At 42.6% G+C, this 20,746-nt stretch overlaps 2 long non-coding RNA genes across 2 annotated transcripts in view; one reads left to right on the top strand and one right to left on the bottom strand.

The window, feature by feature from the left end:
• The window catches only part of LOC123839864 (uncharacterized), a 56,908-nt gene that overhangs the window by 12,146 nt on the left and 24,016 nt on the right, over positions 1 to 20,746 (bottom strand). Inside the window, exons 10-14 of the long non-coding RNA XR_006789772.3 lie at positions 18,162 to 18,351; positions 13,938 to 14,066; positions 10,675 to 10,844; positions 7,164 to 7,283; positions 4,601 to 4,718 (exon numbers count right to left, since the gene is read on the bottom strand). This is a non-coding gene — a long non-coding RNA (uncharacterized LOC123839864). The remainder of the gene's footprint in view (positions 1 to 4,600; positions 4,719 to 7,163; positions 7,284 to 10,674; positions 10,845 to 13,937; positions 14,067 to 18,161; positions 18,352 to 20,746) is intronic.
• LOC135363815 (uncharacterized) lies at positions 1,915 to 20,336 on the top strand. The gene is made up of 3 exons (XR_010409933.1): positions 1,915 to 2,196; positions 17,651 to 19,188; positions 20,146 to 20,336. It is a non-coding gene; the product is annotated as an uncharacterized LOC135363815 (long non-coding RNA).

Here is a 20,746-nt window from a genome sequence, read left to right as displayed (position 1 = left end):
TATTTTAAGACATGATAGCATATTATGTATGCTCTTCTGCATCTTGCTTTTTACAATTTAATAATACTTCTAGGAAATTTTCTCTTATCAATACCAAGTCATTTTGTTTTATTCTTTTTCACAGCTGCATAGAATTTCACTCCATGGATATACCACAACCTATTTAACTAGTTCCCTACCAGTGGGCATTTGGCTGGGTTTTTTTGTTCCTTCAATATGTATTTGCATTTATATTGTGCAAATATATCTGTAAAATAAAATTCTAGATGTAGCATTGCCAGGTCAAAAAAAAGTAAATGCATGTGACAATCTGCTATCACTTTTTAAATTGTCCTCCAAAGAGAATGGGCCAATTTACCCTCCCACCACCATCAGTTCCTCCATCAGCCTCAGGGCATTATTAAATTTTGTGAATTTTTCCAATCTTATAAGTATCAACAGGATCTCATTAAACTTTGAATTTCATTTTTCTTGTTAGGGTGTGACTGAGCATCTTATCATTTATTTATGAATTATTTATATTTCCTTTATTACAAAGTACTCAAATAATTTGCCCATTTTTCCATTTAAATATTTACTTTTAAATAATGAACTGTATTTTAAAATAATAATAATAGGGGCACCTGGGTGGCTCAGACGGTTAAGCGTCTGCCTTCAGCTCAGGTCATGATCTCAGGGTCCTGGGATCGAGTCCCATATCGGGCTCCCTGCTCCTTGGGAGCCTGCTTCTCCCTCTGCCTCTCTCTCTCTGTCTCTCATGAATAAATAAATAAAATCTTAAAAAATAAAATAAAATAATAATAATAAACTCTATTAACTCTTTATATATTAAGGAATCTAAACTTGGTTTTGTGGAGGGGGGAGAGGGATTTTTCCTGTTTAGTCATTTGTCGTTGATTTTATTATGGTATTTTTTTGTCTTGCGGAAATTAAAAAAATATTTTTTGGTTGAATCTATGAATAAGGTAGAAGACTATTGCAGTTGTCCAAGTAGGAGGGCCAGCTGGCTTGGGCTGGAGTGATGTTGGTGGATGTGGTGATGAGTGGTAGGTTTGAGAATGTAGGGATTGTGAGGCTAGAGCTTGGCTGATATAGCAAACATGGCAGGGAGGGTGGAGTGGGGTGGGTATGGTGAGGGAAAGAGATGTCGACTCTGAGGCTTTGGCCTGAATAACTAGATGGACAGTGATGCCACATACTGAGATGGACAAAATTTTAGGGGGAGCAAGTCTCTAACCTGTTTTCGAAACATGCTTCTACATGCCTGGTTTTGTAACATGATACACATTCAGGTCTTGTCCGTTCATTGTCTTTTGAGGTTCTTCCCATCAAAGTGAAATGCTGAGTCAAACTCTATACTTGGCATGTCTGAAACAGTCATTACGACTCCACATATTTTCACAGGTAGTGACTTAGAGACCAAGAGTGCAAACATAACACTTGTAATGTCATCACCTCACCCAGCGACTGCTTGTCCTCTCTGCTGGGGACTTCAGCACTCACTATGCAATCCCTGGAGAAACATCTCTGTGTCTAGGATTGATTTAAATGAGATTGACTAGTTTTCCCTGAATCCACAGGTATTTAACCAACAAGTCAAGTCAGTTTAGCAACTTGGCTGGTAACCCAATAGCAAAAAAAAATCAGACTGGTTTGTACATGTCCAGAGGGCCATAATCTGTGAGCTCAGTTGGTGGGGGCAGGGGAGAGGGCTGGTTTTTTTCAGAGACTTTGAAAACATAATTCCACACAGATGATTAACACCTCTATGACACATGATGGGCGTTGGCATACAATGGAAAGAAAATGTTTTTGAGAGGAAGAAAACAATGTTATATAGAATGACCTCCTCTTGGAATTTAAGCCAATCTCAAGGGAATCTCTGAGAGCTTTTTAATCTGTCGTTTTCATGTATCCCTTTGACAGTAAAATTAGTGCACAGCATTATTGGACATGAGGAACAGCAGCTGCCAACTAAGAGCTGGGTTCAATGATGAAGGTAAATTACCAACTCTGCCTGGTCCCTGGTTGTTCTCATGAAGCCTATTTTACTTCCTGATATGCTGATCAAATATGCTGGTATTTGAAGTGAGACCAAGTATGACAGTAGCCATGTGACTACACAGTGATGAACAGGAGCAGCAAGCCCTACATCAGGCAGACCAAGCAAGGGATCCCCTGAAGGTTGCAATTCAGGTAAGATGGGGAATGGGGACCACAGATGGCTGAGACCTCAGCTCATTGTCTGATTGCAGCTGCATGAAAGCCCTTATGTGAGAACTTTCAGCTGAGCTCAGTCAAACCACAGGACAGTGAATGGCTCACTATGCAGCAATAATGATGGACACATCTGCCATGCGGGTGATATAGGGGGTCAGAGAAAGTGGCAAACTCATGGAGAGCATAAGACTCTCCAGAAGACAGGAGTACGTATGCAGTCGAGATGGGGAGAAAGGACATTTACATAAAAGAGTAAGAGAGAGTTCAAGGTAGCACATGACTCCTAAATATAGGTGTTCAGGGCCCAAAGAAATAAGTGAAAGCTGGGAGTCTTCATGGAGGAGGGGGGACTAGAAGTGGGAATGAAAAGACAGGGGAGTACACCCAGGCAGAGAAGCAGCCTGAGGAGGAGAGCATGGATATAGGTTTTAGAAATGGGCCTAATGCTCAAAGATTAAATAGATGGACTTGGCTGGAACACAGAATTTATGTGCATGTACAACAGGTGATGACGTTGGAGATGGACCTTGATTAATAGGCTAACTGCCTATCAAGAGAAAGATTAGGGCAAGAGTTTTAGATTGAAGAGCCTCAATGTTTAGGGTAAGAGATTTATTTATTTATCGATTTATTTATTTATTTATGAGATCGGGGAAGGGCAGAAGGAGAGAGAGAATTTCAAGCCGACTCCCTGCTGAGCCCAGAGTCAACACAGGGCTTGATCTCACAACCCTGAGATCATGACCTGAGCCAAAATCAAGAGTCAGATGCTTAACCAACTAAGCCTCCCAGCCCAGGACAAGAGTTTTAGATGAAGAGCCTCTGTGTTTAGGTGAGAGGGGAAACCAAGAAAGTGAAGGTCTCTGGGGAAAACAGTCCCCCCAAAACTTTTGTTTGTGAGGAGACTATAATCCTTTAAATTGATCAATTATTTAAAAACAAACAAACAAAAAGAATCCAATTTCCTCACAAGCAACTCCACATTGAGTAGGAAAAGGAAGGAGAGCCATTCAAAGGAAGAAAAACCACTTAAGATTATCCTTGTTAAAGAGAATGGCAATAATCTTGAGTGGTTTAATCCTAACCAAGGAGAAAATTGGGGGTCAAAAGGACTCTAACTGGAGCTGAGATCACCAATACCAGATAGGGAGGATAGGGCCATCCTAGTTATTTCACTTACTGTTGAAACCAGTGTTGGGAAGGATGCACAAATACACCAGGTTTAGGGTTTTACAAAGGTGTCACAGGGTCAGTACTCTAGAAGAAGATATGAGATGGAGTTCGGGGGACAAGATATTTATGACACCTGTTCAGAGGAGAAAAAATCAGGTCAGGCAGAAAGGAAGGAAGAAGTTGAAATGCAGTGTAGACCCATCAAAACCTTGGCGTTGGCCAACCAGACAGGTGGCTCTGGAGTGAATGCTGCCCATTAGAGTTGTCTTGCATTGAGTTGAAATGACTGGGCCTTCATTACTCATCACTGGCTGTAAGCTGCCCAGGAAGTGCATGACCCCAAGTGAGGTGAGGTGACCCTCTGCATTGGAGACAGACTCTAATAGAACAGAGTCAGCTGCTTGCTGACTCTGCTTCCCACATCTGGGAATCTTACCCTAAACTTTGAAGCTCTTCAACCTAAAATTCCTTGAAGTGGTGGAAGGAGGATCTGACTCTCCATATCTAGCACAAAGGGGTAACCAAGCTCAAAGTCACATTGATGAGAATATACTTCTCTTTTATGAACCTACTAAAGTTAGTAATGTTGTGGGATCATTGAGCGCGACAGTCAAGAATTCTTGAGACATTTCACGGTGCAATTTAGTAAGTTTAAGTAGCACGGGGACAGGACCCAGGGGCGAAAGAGCCGCACTTCTGCTGTGTGAAGCTGGTGGTCTTCTGCTTAGTGCTCAAGGGCGAGGGAACAGGCATGGAGTATTAGATCATAAATGTTTCTTCAAATTTCTACTCATAAAACCACTTCCACAAGATTTCTCTGGAACTTATCGTTCAGTTTGACATTAACTATCGATGAGACGTGCAGGACATCATGAGATCCTTTAAGAATGTAGCAACCAGCACTTACTTAATCCTTATCAAAAACTATGCAGGTTATAGGTCAGCCTTTTGGGCTAAAGGTGAACATTTTTCTGCTTCTAAGACTAATGCTTACTTTGATGAGTGTGTCTGCTTATTCACTTTAAAAAAGGAAATCAAGGGCGCCTGGGTGGCTCAGGTCATGATCCCAGGGTCCTGGGATCGAGTCCCGCATGAGGCTCTCTGCTCCTTGGGAGCCTGCTTCTCCCTCTGCCTCTCTCTCTCTCTGTCTCTCATGAATAAATAAATAAAATCTTTAAAAAAAAAAAAAAAAAAGGAAATCAATTACATTGATCATTGTCGAAGATGGAGTTCCCAATACACGAGTCCGGAGCCCACCATCTCCATCGCTCTGCAGCCAGAATCTTCCTCCAGATGGCAAGTGGTGGGTCACTAGGCAGGCAGTCCTGAAAGAAGAGTGTGGTATAATAAAAATAAGATTTGGTCTTTGCCCCTGTTTTCTGGCACAGAGCGTCAAAAACTTTTGGAATTTCCTGAGAGCTAGGCGTGCCTTTGCTATGCTAATGATGTGACGGGGGTGGGTGTGGGAGCTAGACAGCTTCCGGATAGGGGCAGCCACCTGGAAAACCCAATTATAGGATTAGAGGGTTAGAACTTTCAGCCCTACCCTTAATGGCTGGGAGGGGAGAGGGGCTGGTGATTGAGTTTAAGCCAATGATGTAATCAATCATGCCTGTATAATGACACCTTGATTTAAAAAACCCTGAACACAAAGGTTTAGAAGAGCTTCCTGGATGGTGAGCAATTTATGTACCTGTTGGGTGGAATAACCCAACCCTATAGGAACAGAAGCTCCTGCACTCTGGACCCCTCCAGACTTCACCTATATACCCCATTCATCTGGCTGTTTATTTGAATCCTTTATACCAAAATGATAATTACAAGTCTAGTACTTTCCTGGGTACTGTGAGTTGTTCCAGTGAATTATCAAACATGAGGGGGGCATTGTGAGAACCCCTGAATTTGCAGCTGAGTTGGACAGAAGTTCAAGTGGCCCCCAAGACCTCAAGCTGGTGTCTGAAGCAGGAGCAGTCTTATAGGACTGAGCCCTTCCTAACGTGTGGGGTCTGTGCTAACGCTGGGTAGTTAGTGTCAGAAATGAATTGAACTGTAGGACACTCAGTTGGTGTTGGGAAACCGAAAGGGTCAGAGGAAGAGAGAGGTGAGGTAGATCACGAGGCAGGGAGACCTGAGTGGGGCACCATCGTTCTGAAGTCCTATGCTTGTAAGGCAATGAAGGGGAAGGAGTCATTTTGAGGAAGTCCTACACTTACTACTTAGGTGGGAGGTCTGCCCACACATCCAGGGTCCTCCGGCTCCTGGCGCTAAGTCAGGAGGTAATCAGGAAAGGAATAGAAGCTGCTTCCTGGCTGTCTTGAGGGGAAGAGGGAATGAATTTATTTTTTTTTAGATTTTATTTATTTATTCATGAGAGACAGAGAGAGAGAGGCAGAGGGAGAAGCAGGCTCCCAAGGAGCCGGGAACCCGATGTGGGACTCGATCCCAGGACCCTGGGATCACGACCTGAGCCGAAGGCAGATGCTTAACCATCTGAGCCACCCAGGCACCCCAAGAGGGAATGAATTTAGGCAGAGATGAGGTCGAAGAGGAATTAAGTTTCCTCAGTCTGTGGATTTGCTTTCCTATATGGACCCCCTTTGGATGGGCATACCTTTCCTGCTCTCAAAGTACATGGGTTGGGTGGGGCTGACCTCACCACCAGCCTCCTGACCGAAGCCAATGATTGGTTCAGAGCTGGGCCACTACCTAGGCCCCGGGAATCAGAATCAGGAAGCATCCAGGAAGGCCAGGAGTTTTGTTAGCACTACTGGGGGAAACATGCTCTTCTTCCCTGGGCTTGCTAAGTTAGTAAGACACAAGCCTGAAACTGTGGGTGTCTTGACTCCAGTTGAGGTAAGCTTAACCTACTGAAGAGCAAAACCAACACGGAGGAAAGTGGAGTGGAGAGGGGTGTTGGTGCGTGTGTGAGAGACAAAGAGGGAGAGACAGAGACACAAAGAAGCACAGAGAGACATGGCTGACATTATCTCTGCAAGGGTTTGTGTGAGGGTAGGTTGTCTTGGGAAGTGATCCCCAGGCAAGAGCAAGCAGCTAAGAAGAGAGAAATCAGGGAGAAGGCAGAACCAACTGGAAGATGTTTTATTGGTCACATTAGTGACCAACTGAGGCTGGATCCCGCTGAGACCTTCTAAGGAGCCATATTGAGCACCTGAGAGTCATTTATAAGGGGGAAGCGTTTATCCAAGCCTCCTGTTTCCCATTGGATCAAGGGATGTCCCATGAGGTACTAACTTCTCTTCCCCAGCTTTCTAAGGATTCTCCAGGAAACAGAAACAACAGGAGCTAGCTAGCTAGCTGGACGATAGACAGATTTATTTTAAGGAGCTGGCTCACGTGATTGTGGAGACTTAGCAAATCTGAAAGCTGGTGCGGTAGGCTGGCAGGCTGGAGACTCGGGAAGAGTTGTGGTATAAATCTACAGGACCACCAGCGGGCAGAATTCCTTCTTGTGGGGAGGAGAGTCTGTCTTTTTCCCTTGAAAGCTTCAGCTGATTGGATGCTTTACTCAAAGTCCACTGATTTAAATGTTCATCGCATCAAACAGCACCTTCCCAGAAACCTTCGGAATAATGTTTGATCAAGTATCGGGGACTACTGTGTCCCACCAAACTGACATAGAAAATGACCCCTGGCGCCCCCCTCCCCCCCATACTTCCAGGTTGCACATACGTGAATGCCAAGGAGACATTTTCAGGGCAGAAAAGGAGAAGCGCTGGGAGGAGCTGCGGCAGGGGGCTGCCAGTTCTCACCTGAGGGAGGCCAGGTGGTTTCTGTTGCAATGGCTGCAGGGGTCAAAGGGCAGCTGAGATGTCAGGCCAAGCTCATGAGGTATCATGAGATAACCACATAGTCGACTTCCTTTTTCAACACTGAAGGGAAAAAAAAAAAAAGGTGTTTGAACCAAAATAAATAGCTCCCTTTGTCTACATTTACATTTAGAAACTAAAAGGAAGCCCGTATGCTAACAATTGTTACATAAAATAAAGGAAATATCTGTGCATTTTCTGATGACATTTTTGAGGCCAACTAAAAACCAATCATTCATTTTTACTAAAACTGGACTACCTCTAAAAAAAAAAACACTGAAATTTTTAACCAGTTAGCTTTAGTCATTTGATTTGATGTGGGGGAAAAAAAAATGTGTTCCCCTCAGCAAATATTCTCCTAAATTGATAGGGATAGGAAAAAACAAAAACAAAACCTTTTACTTTCACAATCAAAAAGCATAATCTTCTTTCCTAGAGATTGGGGAAATCCCAGAATTCTTGGGATATCTCCCCTATGACCAGGGAGTGAAACTTTTCTAGAAACTCTAAGTGGTGCTAGCCTATGTTGATGAAGCTTTGGTACACATACAGGTCAAATAATCCCTCATCTGCAATCTTTTTTTGAGGGATGGAGGGGATTTAAAAAAAAAAAGATTTTATTTATTTATTAGAGAGAGAGCGTGCGCTGGAGAAGGGGCAGAGGGAGAGAGAATATCCAAGCAGACTCCTGCTGAGCATGGAGCCCGATGTGGGGCTTGATCCCATGACCCATGAGATCAGGACCTGAGCCGAAACCAAGAGCTGGATGCTCAACCAACTGAGCCACCCAGGAGCCCCAGGGTGGAGGGGATTTATTTAGTTTTTTCAATAAACTCAACCAATTTGTTTAATCAAAAATGCTTATTATATAATACATGAGTTTTTTAGTTTTTTGGGAGGGTTTTTTGTTTTTGTTTTTGTTTTAAGGAAGGAGACGATTTAAAAATATTCAGTGCTTGATTCTACTTACATGAGGTACCTAAAATAGTCAAACTCACAGAGACAGAAAATTGAATGGTGGTTGCCAGGTTGCTCCCCAGTGGGAGGGAGAAATGCAGAGTTATTGTTTAATGGGTACAGAGTTTGGGCTGATGAAAATGTCATAGGGATGGATGATGGTGATGATTGCAGAACCATCCGCCAATGTACTTACTGCCACTAAATTGTATACCTAAAAATGGTTAAAATGATAAGTTTTATGTTAAATATATTATACCACAATAAAAGAAAGAGAAACCTAGCTATAATGAGTGAGCAAGGGGAGGAAGGAGTGAGCAACCTCTTTGGCAATGACCAGACAGTGAACTTGGTGATTAGGCCTGACTGACTATAAAAATTAACAGTTTCAAGGAGTACTACCGTGGATTGCATGTTAAATATAAATCCATTTTCTGACTTGCTGACAGAATAACTAAGAATGTGATTAAGAGAATGCTTTCAAGAGCAAGAGGTCAAAAATTTGGCCTGTGCCCTATGTTAGCAATGGGAATCATAGGGCAGGAAAAGAATTCTTCTCACAGAGCAGGAATTCACTACAATTTCTCCTTAAAAGCCACTTCAAAAAATAGTGGATAATCATGATCTAATGAGAAAAAATACTGGGTTTTTTTGTTGTTATGGGCACAATCTACAAACAATCCATTTCTTTATTAATTGTCACCACTTTCCTATGTGTTATCATTTGATTAATATACACTGATTCTTTTAACTACCAATTTATTTATTTATTTTTTTAAGTAAATTCTACACCCAACATGGGGCTCGTACTCTGACCCCAAGATCAAGAGTTGCATGCTCTACCCACTGAGCCAGCCAGGTGCCCCACTACCAAGGTACTTTAAATCAAAGCCTTTTTAATCAGGGAAGCCTGGGTGGCTCACTTGGTTAAGCATCTGACTTGATTTCAGCTCAAGTCATGATCTCAGAGTTGTGGGATCGGCCCTGCATTGGCCCTGCACTCAGCAAGGATTCTGCTTGGGATTCTCTCTCTCCCTCCCCCTGCTTGTCTGCTCTCTCTCTCTTTCAAAATAAATAAATAAAATCTTTTTTAAAAAGCCTTTTTTAACCAAAAAAATATGAAATTCCTAAACATGAGTCTACCTAAATGGGAAAGTTTATATTGTATTTGCTCTAATGATTAATTTTAATTTTGGAACTACTATATTACAAGCTAGTGAGTTATTAAGTTATACATAAAGTAGCCAAATATAAAATAGTTATAAAATAGTCAAGCAAACTGAAAATAAATATAAATATTATTTATATAGAAATATCTACATGACGATTACATGATATAATACATGAAAAGTTCTTAAGACAGAGTCTAACACACAGTTAAGTGTTGTAACTGAAAGTTGTTTTTTGTTGACAAATATTGATACCATTAATGTGCTTCATTTTAAGTCCATGAAACATGTAATAAATGTTTCGTGTATTTTTCCTAGGTGAAAGTCATCTTACTAGGCTGTATGGGGGAACAGAAAGTTGAAGGAGATACATACACCATTGAGAGAAACATCACTTCTTCTAGGGATAGAGAGGAAACAATGAACATAAGTAACGAAGTACTTGACAGAAGAGAGGGTCCCCAAGTGTTGTGGAGATTCAGATAGATGAGGGGAAATTTCAGAGGAAAAGGCCTTTTTCCTGGACCTTGATGGGATTTCCACCGGTGAATATGAAAGAGGGTTCATTCTCTGAGGAGGGAGGAGGAAGGGCACAGAGGCAGAGGGTGAGGAGTGAGTGCAGGAACAGAGTATCAGGTGTATTTGGAACGCAAAACATGGCAGGAGAGTTCTTGGAGGTCAACCTGGAAAAGCTGATTGGGGCCAGAGCATAAACATCTCAGATTCTGAGGGAAAGGGACCCCTTGAAGGTGCATGTACATGAAAGAACATGGCTTGAAGAAGTTTTAGGATGAATGATCTACAAGCATTCTGCTTCTGCTGTGTTGAAATAAAGCAAAATGGTTAGCTCTCATTCCACAGGTGTGGGCACTAGCTCGCCTTAGGACAGAGCCAACCCTTGGTTTTCAGCCTTGAAGTCCAGTGTTTTTTGCAGGCTGGTAGTACTTTAAGAGATCTTGCCCTTACTGCTGTATCTGTATGGATCTGCAGGCGAGGTGTCCCCAGTGGCTCCTGGGTGGGATTCCTGATGGACTTCTAGAAGCAGTTAGTAGCTTAGTAGGATCCATGTCCCTCTGCTGCCCTCCAAGAGCCCAGGCTGCTGTTCTCCCAGCCCCTCCCCCGAGTCATACAGCTCACCTCAGTATTCTGGATGGACTGAGAAAGAAGTGGGTCTCTCCACACAGCTGGGGAAGCCAAGCGTTCACTCACATACTTTCACTTTCCCCTATGGGAGAAGTTGCCAGCCAGCTGACAAGGTCTCTCTTGACACTGAGCTGTTCCACTTTGGAAGAGGAGCAATGTGGGTAAAATAAAACTGTTCCTCTTACCATCTTCATGTGTCCACTCCTGATTTTTTTCCTTCAATGATGTGCTGGAGCTTCTCTGCTAAACTCCTGGACCTCCCCAAAAGCACTCTCATCCGTGGGCAACTGTCAAAATTGGTGTTCCTTCTGGGGAAGATAGTAGAAGACTTTTCCACCACATAGCTGACATCACTCTGCAAAGAATACAGATTAATTCTGGGAAGATTAATCTATCTTTATTCATTCACACCTTGCAGAGAATTATTTATGCTTTCTGACTATGTAAAATCTAAGCAATTGAAGACATTTTCTTTTTTTTTTTAAGATTTTATTAATTTTTTTTTTTTTTTGAGAGAGAGAGCACAAGCAGTGGGAGCGGCAGGCAGAGGGAGAGGGAGAAGCTGACTCTGTGCTGAGTGCAGGGCCCGACTTGGGGCTCCATCTCATGACCCTGAGATCATGACCTGAGCTGAAATCAAGAGTCAGACACTTAACTGACTGAACCACCCAGGCGTCCCTAACAAGTTTGTTTTCAAAACTGGTTTCATTCTTTTCATTCATCAAATGCTTGCAACAGAGGTTGCTGGTGCTCACCAATATCAAACTATCCTTTCCTTCCCAGTCACACAGCTAGACTGCACCTCCCAAGTCCCTGCTGTACAGAGGTGGTCATGTAACTAGTCTTGGCCAGTAGAATGTGGTCCCTAATCTCTCCTTGGATTTTCCAAGAGTCCCTCTCCCCTTGTCTGTTGGTTGGATGCAGAGAATCTTCAGAGGAGTCTAGGGCTCCAGAAGACGGAAGGGCCACCAGGTAAGTGAAGCCTGAGTCCCTGAGTGACCATGTGGAGCAGAGCTCCTTGCCCCACACCTGCCATCTTGGATTGTGACTCTTTTTTGGTTAAGCCAGTTAGATTTGGCTATTGCATGATATGGCAGTGAGCCTCTCTGGACTAATGTACATCATACCTCTTAGACTCTGATGAAGTTCCTGGGACTTTGGATTCTCGTGTCTAAACCCTGAATAACAGGGCACCTGGGAGGCTCAGTCGGTTGAGCGGCTGCCTTTGGCTCAGGTCATGATCCTGGAGTCCCGGGATCTGGCCCCGAGTTGGGCTCCCTGCTCAGCGGGGAGCCTGCTTCTCCCTCTGCTTCTCGCTCTCTCACTCTCTCTCAAATAAATAAATAAAATCTTTAAACCCTAAATACCTAGAGCACTAGACACAGCTACTGTTTTTGGATTTATTTAAGATTAGTGTTGTGCTTTTGTAGCCCCGTGGGGCAAAGCACTCTTCTTGATTCAGTTTCTGTTTCACCATCAGTCAGTGTCATTAAATCCAGCCACCTCTGCAGGAGATTTCTGTGAGGACAGTTAGCTGCGTCGCTGATAAGAAGCTTTGACTGTTCAGGGCTCCTGCTTTACAGTTGCCACCCGCCTTCAACAGCTCTGTCAACAGGCCTAAGGGCCCCACTGCCTCTCTGCAAAGTGCTGGGATCTTTCCCACATTGTCTTGAACGTGTCCTTTGAGATGGTGAGCTGTCAGCACCCAGTAGAGCCTGACCCACAGTGCCAGAACTTTCGATAACATAAACAGCCCACTGAGTTCTCAGAGAATGAGGAATCTATTTTAATATCAGCCTCAAGTTCCCTTTTTGTGTCCTCAGGGAGAGATATGCGCAAATTCATTCTATCTGTGTTGTGGAATGAGTCAGAGTGCTAGTAATTTGAACACAGAGACCAAATTCTGGTGTATTAGGTTCAAAAACCCTCAGTAGACATAGGAAGTGAATAAATTTCTCTGGCTGCTCAAACTTGCAAATTTGTATTTTTATGGTTCAGCTACATAGATTCACTGGCTTAGCAATAATGTAAGGTGGGTAGAGGTCTGGATAATGTCTGTACGTCTCCTGGAGGGGCTTTGAAGCAAGACCATTTCTATTAGATAACCCTGTGCATAAATGGGGAATGTGACTCTGGCAGTGTGGTGAATAAAAATGTTTTGTAGGATTATTCCAATACTGTAGTATTTTGCTTCCAGTAAAAATGTTTAGGGTTGTATAAAAGAGTAGCCCATGGGCTTGTATTCTGGCTGAAAAGTGATTGAGAACCACTAATCTAATAGTCCTGGGTTTTTTTGAGATTTGACATTCAAACACTGTTGAAGGTGCACTCATTTGAATTGCTTTCTCACAACTATATCCCTTTTATGTGAAAAACTGAATGACAGAGGTCAAGGCCTGAAGTCATCTAAGAGATGTTACAGTTCAGTCTTCTCAAGTGACAGTCACACACCTAATACTGCATAGAACTGGGAATAACAAGTGTTCTGGGTAAAACATTTTAAGAGACCGCCAAAGGCAGAGGTATTATTGCTGATATTCACAAACATAGGTAAAATCATGCCTCTGAGGGGGCGCCTGGGTGGCTCAGTCAGTTAAGTGTCTGCCTTCGGCTCAGGTCATGATCTCAGGGTCCTGGAATCGAGCCCCGCATCGGGCTCCTTGCTCAGCGGGGAGCCTGCTTCTCCCTCTCCCTCTCCCACTCATGCTCACATGAGCATGTGTGTGTGTGTGTGTGTGTGCTCGCTCTCAAATAAGTAAAATCTTTTAAAAAATCATGCCTCTGAAGATTAAATTGATGCTAGGAGAAACATGCATATAAATGATCTCCACAGGCGGTCAAGTGTTATATTAAATGATGGTTATCATTGCTTCTTTACTACAAATGTTTATTGTGCATCTAGGATACACCAGCCACTGTGCTTAGTCATTTAGATGCATCAGCAAACAATTCAAAGTCCATGCCATATATATTGGAGTGTTGGACAAACAATATAGGACAGATTTCTAAGACAAGGTCAGGAGGTGACTGATGATGTTTCGATATAAAATAAAGCAAGGTAAGTGTGTAGAGAGTTACAGGTACTGGTATTTTGCATCGTATGGTCTTTAAGGAGGTGACATTGATGGGAACCCCGAGAGATGACAAGGAGTGAGCCATGTGGAGATATGAAGAGGGTAAAGATAAGAACTTAGGAGTGTTCAACATCCAGATGTTATTTATAGCCATGGACTTGGAGGAGATTATCTAGAGAGAGAATGTTGAGAGAAATCGAGATAGACAAGAAGGACACTCCCAGGTCACTCCATCAGTTAGAGGCCACAAAGAGGAAGAAGAGGCAGCAATGAAGACCAAGAAGAAGTGATGAGTCAGGGGGAAGGAAGACAGGGAGTGTGTGATGTCCCAGAAGCCAAGTGAAGAAAGGGTTTTAAGAAAGAAACTGGGGCACCTGGGTGGCTCAGATGGTTGAGCGTCTGCCTTCGGCTCAGGTCATGATCTCAGGGTCCTGGGATCGAGTCCCGCATCGGGCTCCCTGCTCCTCGGGAGCCTGCTTCTCCCTCTGCCTCTCTCTCTCTCTCTGTCATGAATAAATAAATAAAATCTTTAAAAAAAAAAAAAAAGAAAGAAAGAAACTGAGCAAGTGGTTATCTATACAGAAACAAACATTATAATTAAATTCCTAACAGAAAAACAGGTTCCACTTGGATTAGAGATTTACATGTGAAGAGCAAACCTGAAAACCTTTTCGAAGAAAGTATAGACAAATATTTTTATGACCTCAGTCAATGGAAGAATGTCTTTTAAAAAGACATAAATAGCACATACCACAGAGGGGAAAACATGAACAAATTTTAAATTTCTATTCATTGAAAACCAGTATTAAAAAGTAAAAAGACAGGGGTGCCTGGGTGGTGCAATCAGTTGAGTGTCTGACTCTTGGTTTTGGCTCAGGTCATGATCTCGTGGTCTTGGGATCGAGCCCCACATCCAGCTCTGCACTCAGCAGAGTCTGCTTCAGATTCTCTCTCCCTCTCTCTCCTGTTCACTCTCTCTCTTTCTCTCAAATAAATAAATAAGATCTTTTTTTAAAGTAAAAAGACAAAGCATAAACTGGGAGGAGATATTTCCAGCACATATAATCACCAAAAGCTTCTTAATAATTCAGAATATGTATATATATATGTGTGTGTGTATATATGTAACTCAGAATATGTGTATATATATATATGCGTGTGTGTGTGTATATATATATATATACACAAACTCCTACAGATTAGTAAGAGAAAGACATATAACCCAATAGAAAAATGACCAGGTGACATAAATAGACATTTCTCATTAGAGGAAGCCTAAATGAGCAATAAACATATGAAAAGATGTTCAACCTCATTAGTAATTTAGAAAAATGCAAATTTTAATCAGACTGGCATAAATTTAAAAATCTGACAATACCAAGTATTGACAAGTATATGGAGCATGGGAAATATTATTTACTGCTGGTGGGAGTATAAATTGGTAAACTACTTTGGGGCAATTTTGGAGCAATTTTGGTATTTTCTAATAGATTTAAAGATGCACATACCCTATGGCGCAGCAATCTCCCTCTAGAGAAACTATTGCCAATGTGCACCAGGAATCCTGAACAAGAATGATCATAATAATTGTGTTTATAATAGCAAACAAATAAAATAAAATGGAAATAACATTAATGCCATTAACAATAGATTAATTCTAAAATTAGATTAATTCATTCATTGTGGTAGCCAGCTTCCAGGATGGCCTCCAATGTCACTTCCTGGTATTCATGTGCTTTCTATTCAAGTGTACTTGCCTCCCACACTGAATAGAGCTGACCTATATAACCAATGGGATATTTCAGAAATGATCAAAGTCATTGTGACTTCTGCCTTGCTTTCTTGGTTCATTCCCTCTGGAGGAAGCCAGCTGCTATGTTATAGGGATACTCAAGCAACCCTATGGAGATATCCACGTGACAAGGAGCTGAGGCTTCTTTCCAATAACCAGCACCAACTCTCAGTCTTGTGAGTGTGCCATCTTGGAAATGACTTCTCCAGCCCACATCAAGCCTGCAGATAACTACATACATAGCCAGTATCTTGACTGCTACCTCATGGGACACCCTGAGCTAGAATAACTCAGCTAAGCTTCTCCTAAATTCCTGACTTATAGAAACTGTTTATTGTTGTTTTGAGATGCTAAATTTTGGAGTAATTTGTCACACAGTAATAGATAACTAATACAGTATGCATCGGAACACTGCATAGCAGTGTAAACAAGCTATGCTTACAAGTAGCATCATGAATAAATCTCATAAAAATGATGTTGAGAGGGCGCCTGGGTGGCTCAGTTGGTTAAGCGACTGCCTTTGGCTCGGGTCGTGACCTTGGAGTCCCAGGATCGAGTCCTGCATCAGGCTCCCTGCTCAGCAGGGAGTCTGCTTCTCCCTCTGATCCTTCCCCCTCTTATGCTCTCTCTCAAATAATAAATAAAATCTTTGAAAAAATGTTGTGAGAAAAAAAGCTAAGCACAGAAATATGCGCATTAAGTTACCATATGTAAAGTTCATAAAACTAAAACTGATACACATATGTAGTGAGAGATATACACATATGTAGTGAAACAATGTAGGAAAGCAAGGGAATAATAAACACAAAAGGAGAGTGGTTCATCCAGGAGGTAGCAAGTGACAAGCAATCGGAGAAAGACACACCAGAGTTTCTAGCAGAAATGTTCTTTTTTTTTCTCTAATATTTAATATTTATTGAGCATTAACAATAGGTAGGAAACAGTTTAAAATATCAGGTTAGTCATGGTCTCTGGCAAAAGATAGTTATTTTATTCCTAATTGCATTTGGGTCCCAGCCATAACTCTTTTTTTTTCCTATTTTATTTATTTTTTATTTTTTTATTAACATATAATGAATTATTTGTTTCAGGGGTACAAGTCTGTGATTCATCAGTCTTACACAATTCACAGCACTCACCATAGCACATACCCTCACCAATGTCCATCACCTAGCCACCCCATCCCTCCCACCCTCCTCCTCCTTTTTAAGCTGACTGGTGGGTACACTGGTGTTTATTATATTAATCTTTATATCTTCTGAATGCATGAAAGATGACATAATAATTTTTTTTTTAAAAGATGGGAATGAATGTCCAAAGTTGCTGAGAGGTTGACTGTGCTAAGGACAAAGGACTGACCGTTGGCTCTTGCCAGGTAGATGTCCCTGATGAGCCTACTGAGAACAATTTCAGTGAGTCATGGGTCCAAAGCCCACCTGGATTGGGTGGAAGAAAGAATGGGAGATGAGGAAATGAGCACAGCAAGTACCAGCCAGTCTGAGAGTCTTCGTAATGGGGAGCAGAAAAATAGTATATATATAAAAAGATATATATTTTTGAACAAAATATTTTTTAAGCATCTAATAAGAAGTGAAAATAGTTGTTTCAGGAGAGACTATTAAGAATTGCATCTATTCTTGAATAGTTGAAGATGAGGAGATAGAGTTCAACAGTGAAGGAGTCGGCCTGAGGTAAGAGTGTGAGAATTGTATATTGATATTATTCATGCAATGGCAGTCATACCAAGACTGGGTGGGCAGCAGTCTTTATGCAAGAGAATAGAGCACACAGACTTACATGATCTTAATTAAGGTCAGGATATTGGTGATGGGGAAGCTATCAAAACCATCCCTGGTGTCTTAGGACAGGGATGAAGACAAATTAGGAAGCAGATACGTTGTTTCCAGAAGCTGCCTTTTGATTATTCCTTTGTCCTTATGGTCCTCTCTCCTTTCCCTTCTTTTCAGTTTCTCTCCCCAGACTCAAGCTTCACAGTCTAATCTCAGTTAATGAATCTATCACACTGAAGTATCAGAAGTTAGCAAATTCAAAAGACTCCCTTTGGGGGAGCCTTGACACTTTAATTCAGTTCTATAGTTGAGATTCTAATTTGGAATGTCCAGGTCTCTCTTCCCTCTACCATTGTGTGACTCCATGAATTTGAAGTCCTTGGGACAAGTTAGTAGACATCTCAAACCAATTCAAATCAACCAGGAAGGTAGGTATTAATATTACCCTTCAAATGGCAAAGCGTGAGTCCTGGTTGTAACGGAGCCACCTTCTTTAACGGCATAGGTGACTACATGGATGCACCAAGTGTGCCACGTGGGCAAGATCTCACACAACTGGACGACTGCTAGCGCTGAAGCCAACCGCCTCTACACTCAGGAACCACACCTGAGAATGGAAGGCAGGGAAAGGAGATGCATCCTTCCATGGAGTCAAATACCTAGGAGGCAGGTAACTCTTTCAGACCAGAAACTAGAATCAGGAGGGAGGTCCTGTGCGAGAAAAAGAGGCCTTTCTTCTAGGTGTAATTGCAGAGAGGCCAAGGTGTCCAGGAGGAACCTGATGGTGGGAAATTGGCTGGGACGACATAAGAAGACAAGCCAGAAGCATTCTCTCTTTGGGGTCCCGTATGTAAAGGGAATGGACCATGAGCCTTGAGGACAAAGGGGAAGCCATGGTGGTATTAGAGCTTATTTCTATTTCTATTCCGTGTTTAGTTACCCGTTCATCTCCACTGCCACCCTCTAAAGTCTTGCTAGGTCTAGCCTGTCTCCACAATAATGGAATCTAAACTTACTGAGCATAGATCCAAACTACGTGCCGGACACTGTATAAAGGCACCTGACAACGGGAGCGACCTCCCCCGTGGGTCGGACCTGGATCAGCCACGGCGACGCACCAGCTTCTAAGTCTAGGACTCAGTTTTGGAGGCATTAGTACTTCCTTCCACAGGCAATGTGAGGTCCAAATAGGAGACGATATAGAATCTGGAAGTTGAGAAAAGCAAATGAGGTCCACACAGGAAAAAACTGGTGGGAACAGGAGGGTTCAAGGCAATGTATTCAAAGAAAATGCTGCTGAAAACAGCAGTTCCAGGGGACAAAGAATAGAGAATATTCTGGAAAGGAGGGCATTGTACATCTAAGGAGAACACACAGTATGCTAACAGCATTGGGCGTCTGAAATTATACACTGGTTGCCTGAGTCTTTCATGTTTTATTTTTTTAAGGTTATTTGTATTGATTTATTTAGGTAATCTCTACACCCAGTATGGGCTTGAACTCAGGACCCAGAGATCAAGAGTCACATGCCCTTCCGACTGAGCCAGCCAGGCGCCCCTGAATCTTTTATTTTTTTTATTTTTTATTTTTTAAGATTTTACTTATTTATTTGAGAGAGAGAGAGAGAAAAAAAAACAGCATGAGAGGGGATAGGGTCAGAGGGAGAAGCAGGCTCCCCGCTGAGCCGGGAGCCCGATGTGGGACTCGAACCCAGGACTCCGGGATCATGACCTGAGCCGAAGGCAGTCGCTTAACCAACCAAGCCACCCAGGCGCCCCCTGAATCTTTTATTTTTAATATCCAATCCACTGTACTTAAATCTAGTTTGGAAGTAAGTAGCTTCTTCTATTCTGTCAAGAACCACTACCTTAAACAAACCATTCTACATTTTCCAAACTGGTTTTGGGGGCACTAGAAATATTTGCTGGCTTCACAGCATTTCAAAAGGATTGTCTTATGATAGTTCTTGCAAGTGGATCATTTATTGCCGCCGCTGCTTCGAATTCATCTGGAATGCACTCCGGTGTCCTCAAATGCACCAAGGTCAGTCTGTGTGAAAGTTTTTGTTCTAAACATTTCAAAGTGTCTATTCTTGCTCTGTTAGTGGGGGGTTGATGTATGGGGACTTATGGGCTGGGTTTCTTTTCTTTTTTCTTTTCTTTTCATGTCAGAGGTCAGAAACTGTAGTATTTTCTGCCTCTGAGCCAAAGAGAAGAAAGAAAAATGTGACATGAGTTTGGCCCCAGCTGCCTCCACTGAGTGGCAGATCACTTCTGCGCCCCAAAGTCTATCTGGTCATGTTCCTTTAAAGTGTCCTCTAGTCATAACTTTTTTTGAAATAGAGAAGAGAGAACTGTGGACTGCAGTGAGTGTGGTAATGACGTCCTCAGGGCAGAGAGGGGTGTGGGAGCAGGATTCCCAACGGAAAACCTGGGCTGGACAACTTTGCTGTAACCGGCTCGCAGCAGGGCCGAAGCACTCCTACCCGAATTCAGGTTAATTGCTGCTAAAATTATAATGGCTTTTCTTTCTCTCTTTTTTTTTCGATACTCTCTATCGTCACAAGAAAAAAAAATCTAGGAAATGCTACAAAAATACATTCTGTCAAAAAGGAAGTCGTTTGCTCTTGTCCTCGGCAAACCCTATGGCAGTGAGCTCTCTCCACCAGCCGACTCAGACCTACCCAGTTTCTGAGCCAATATTTATGAGGGCAGGAGCACATCAGTGTATTTCCTCACTTCCAACACCGTCGCTACCAGGTTGCGTTAAGAATTTGTTGGTCTTTTAAAGGCCTGGCATCTCCTGGGTGGAGTGTGGACTCTGGTAGAGGCAGAATTGTGTTCCCTCAGAATTTTGGGGTTGAAGCTCTAACCTCCATCCAGCAGCTCAGAATGTGACTGTGTTTGGAGCTAGGGCTTTCAGAGATGTAATTAAGGCTGAATAAGGTCATTCAGGTGGGCCCTAATCCCACCTTAATGGGATGATTGGTGTCCCTCTCAGAACAGGAGATGAGGACACGGACACACACACACACAGGGAAGACCATGTGAAGATACAAGGAGAACACAGCCATCTACAAACCAAGGAGGGAGGGGCCCCCGAAAGAAACCAACCCTGCTGACCCCTTGATCTTGGACTTCCAGCCTCCAGAACTGAGGAAATAAATTTTTGTAGTTTCCCACCACCCAGTCTGCGGTACTTTGTTATGGCGGTCCTAGCAAACAAATGCAAGCCCCACGTGTTCGTTCCCAGCAAATACCAACTCTTCTCTTCTCTCCTCCTCATTCAACAAGCCAATATGAATGGACTTCTGCCAGGATCACTCTCTGTCCTGAGCCCATCCCTTAAACTAGGGGTTGGCAAACTTTTCCTGCGGAGTGCCAGAGAGTAGCGATGTTAGACTTAGAATGCCAAGAGGCAAGAGAGAGAGAATATTGTGTAGTTGCTCATATAAATGTAAAACTAACACTTCTGCTTGGGTAGCAGTGTTCTAGCAGCATTAGTCACAGTAGCCAAAAGGTGAAAACAACCCAAGTGTTCCCCAGTAAGGCAAACGGATAAACAAAGTGAGGCATATCCATACAATTGAATATTATGCAGC

This window comes from Mirounga angustirostris, unplaced genomic scaffold (genome assembly GCF_029215605.1).
Source record: "Mirounga angustirostris isolate CCGP_5_RB_7025 unplaced genomic scaffold, mMirAng1.0.hap1 SCAF_3, whole genome shotgun sequence".
Taxonomy (NCBI): Eukaryota; Metazoa; Chordata; class Mammalia; order Carnivora; family Phocidae; genus Mirounga; species Mirounga angustirostris.
Note: the sequence above shows the minus strand (reverse complement) of the source record. Positions and strands in the feature narration are given on the sequence as shown.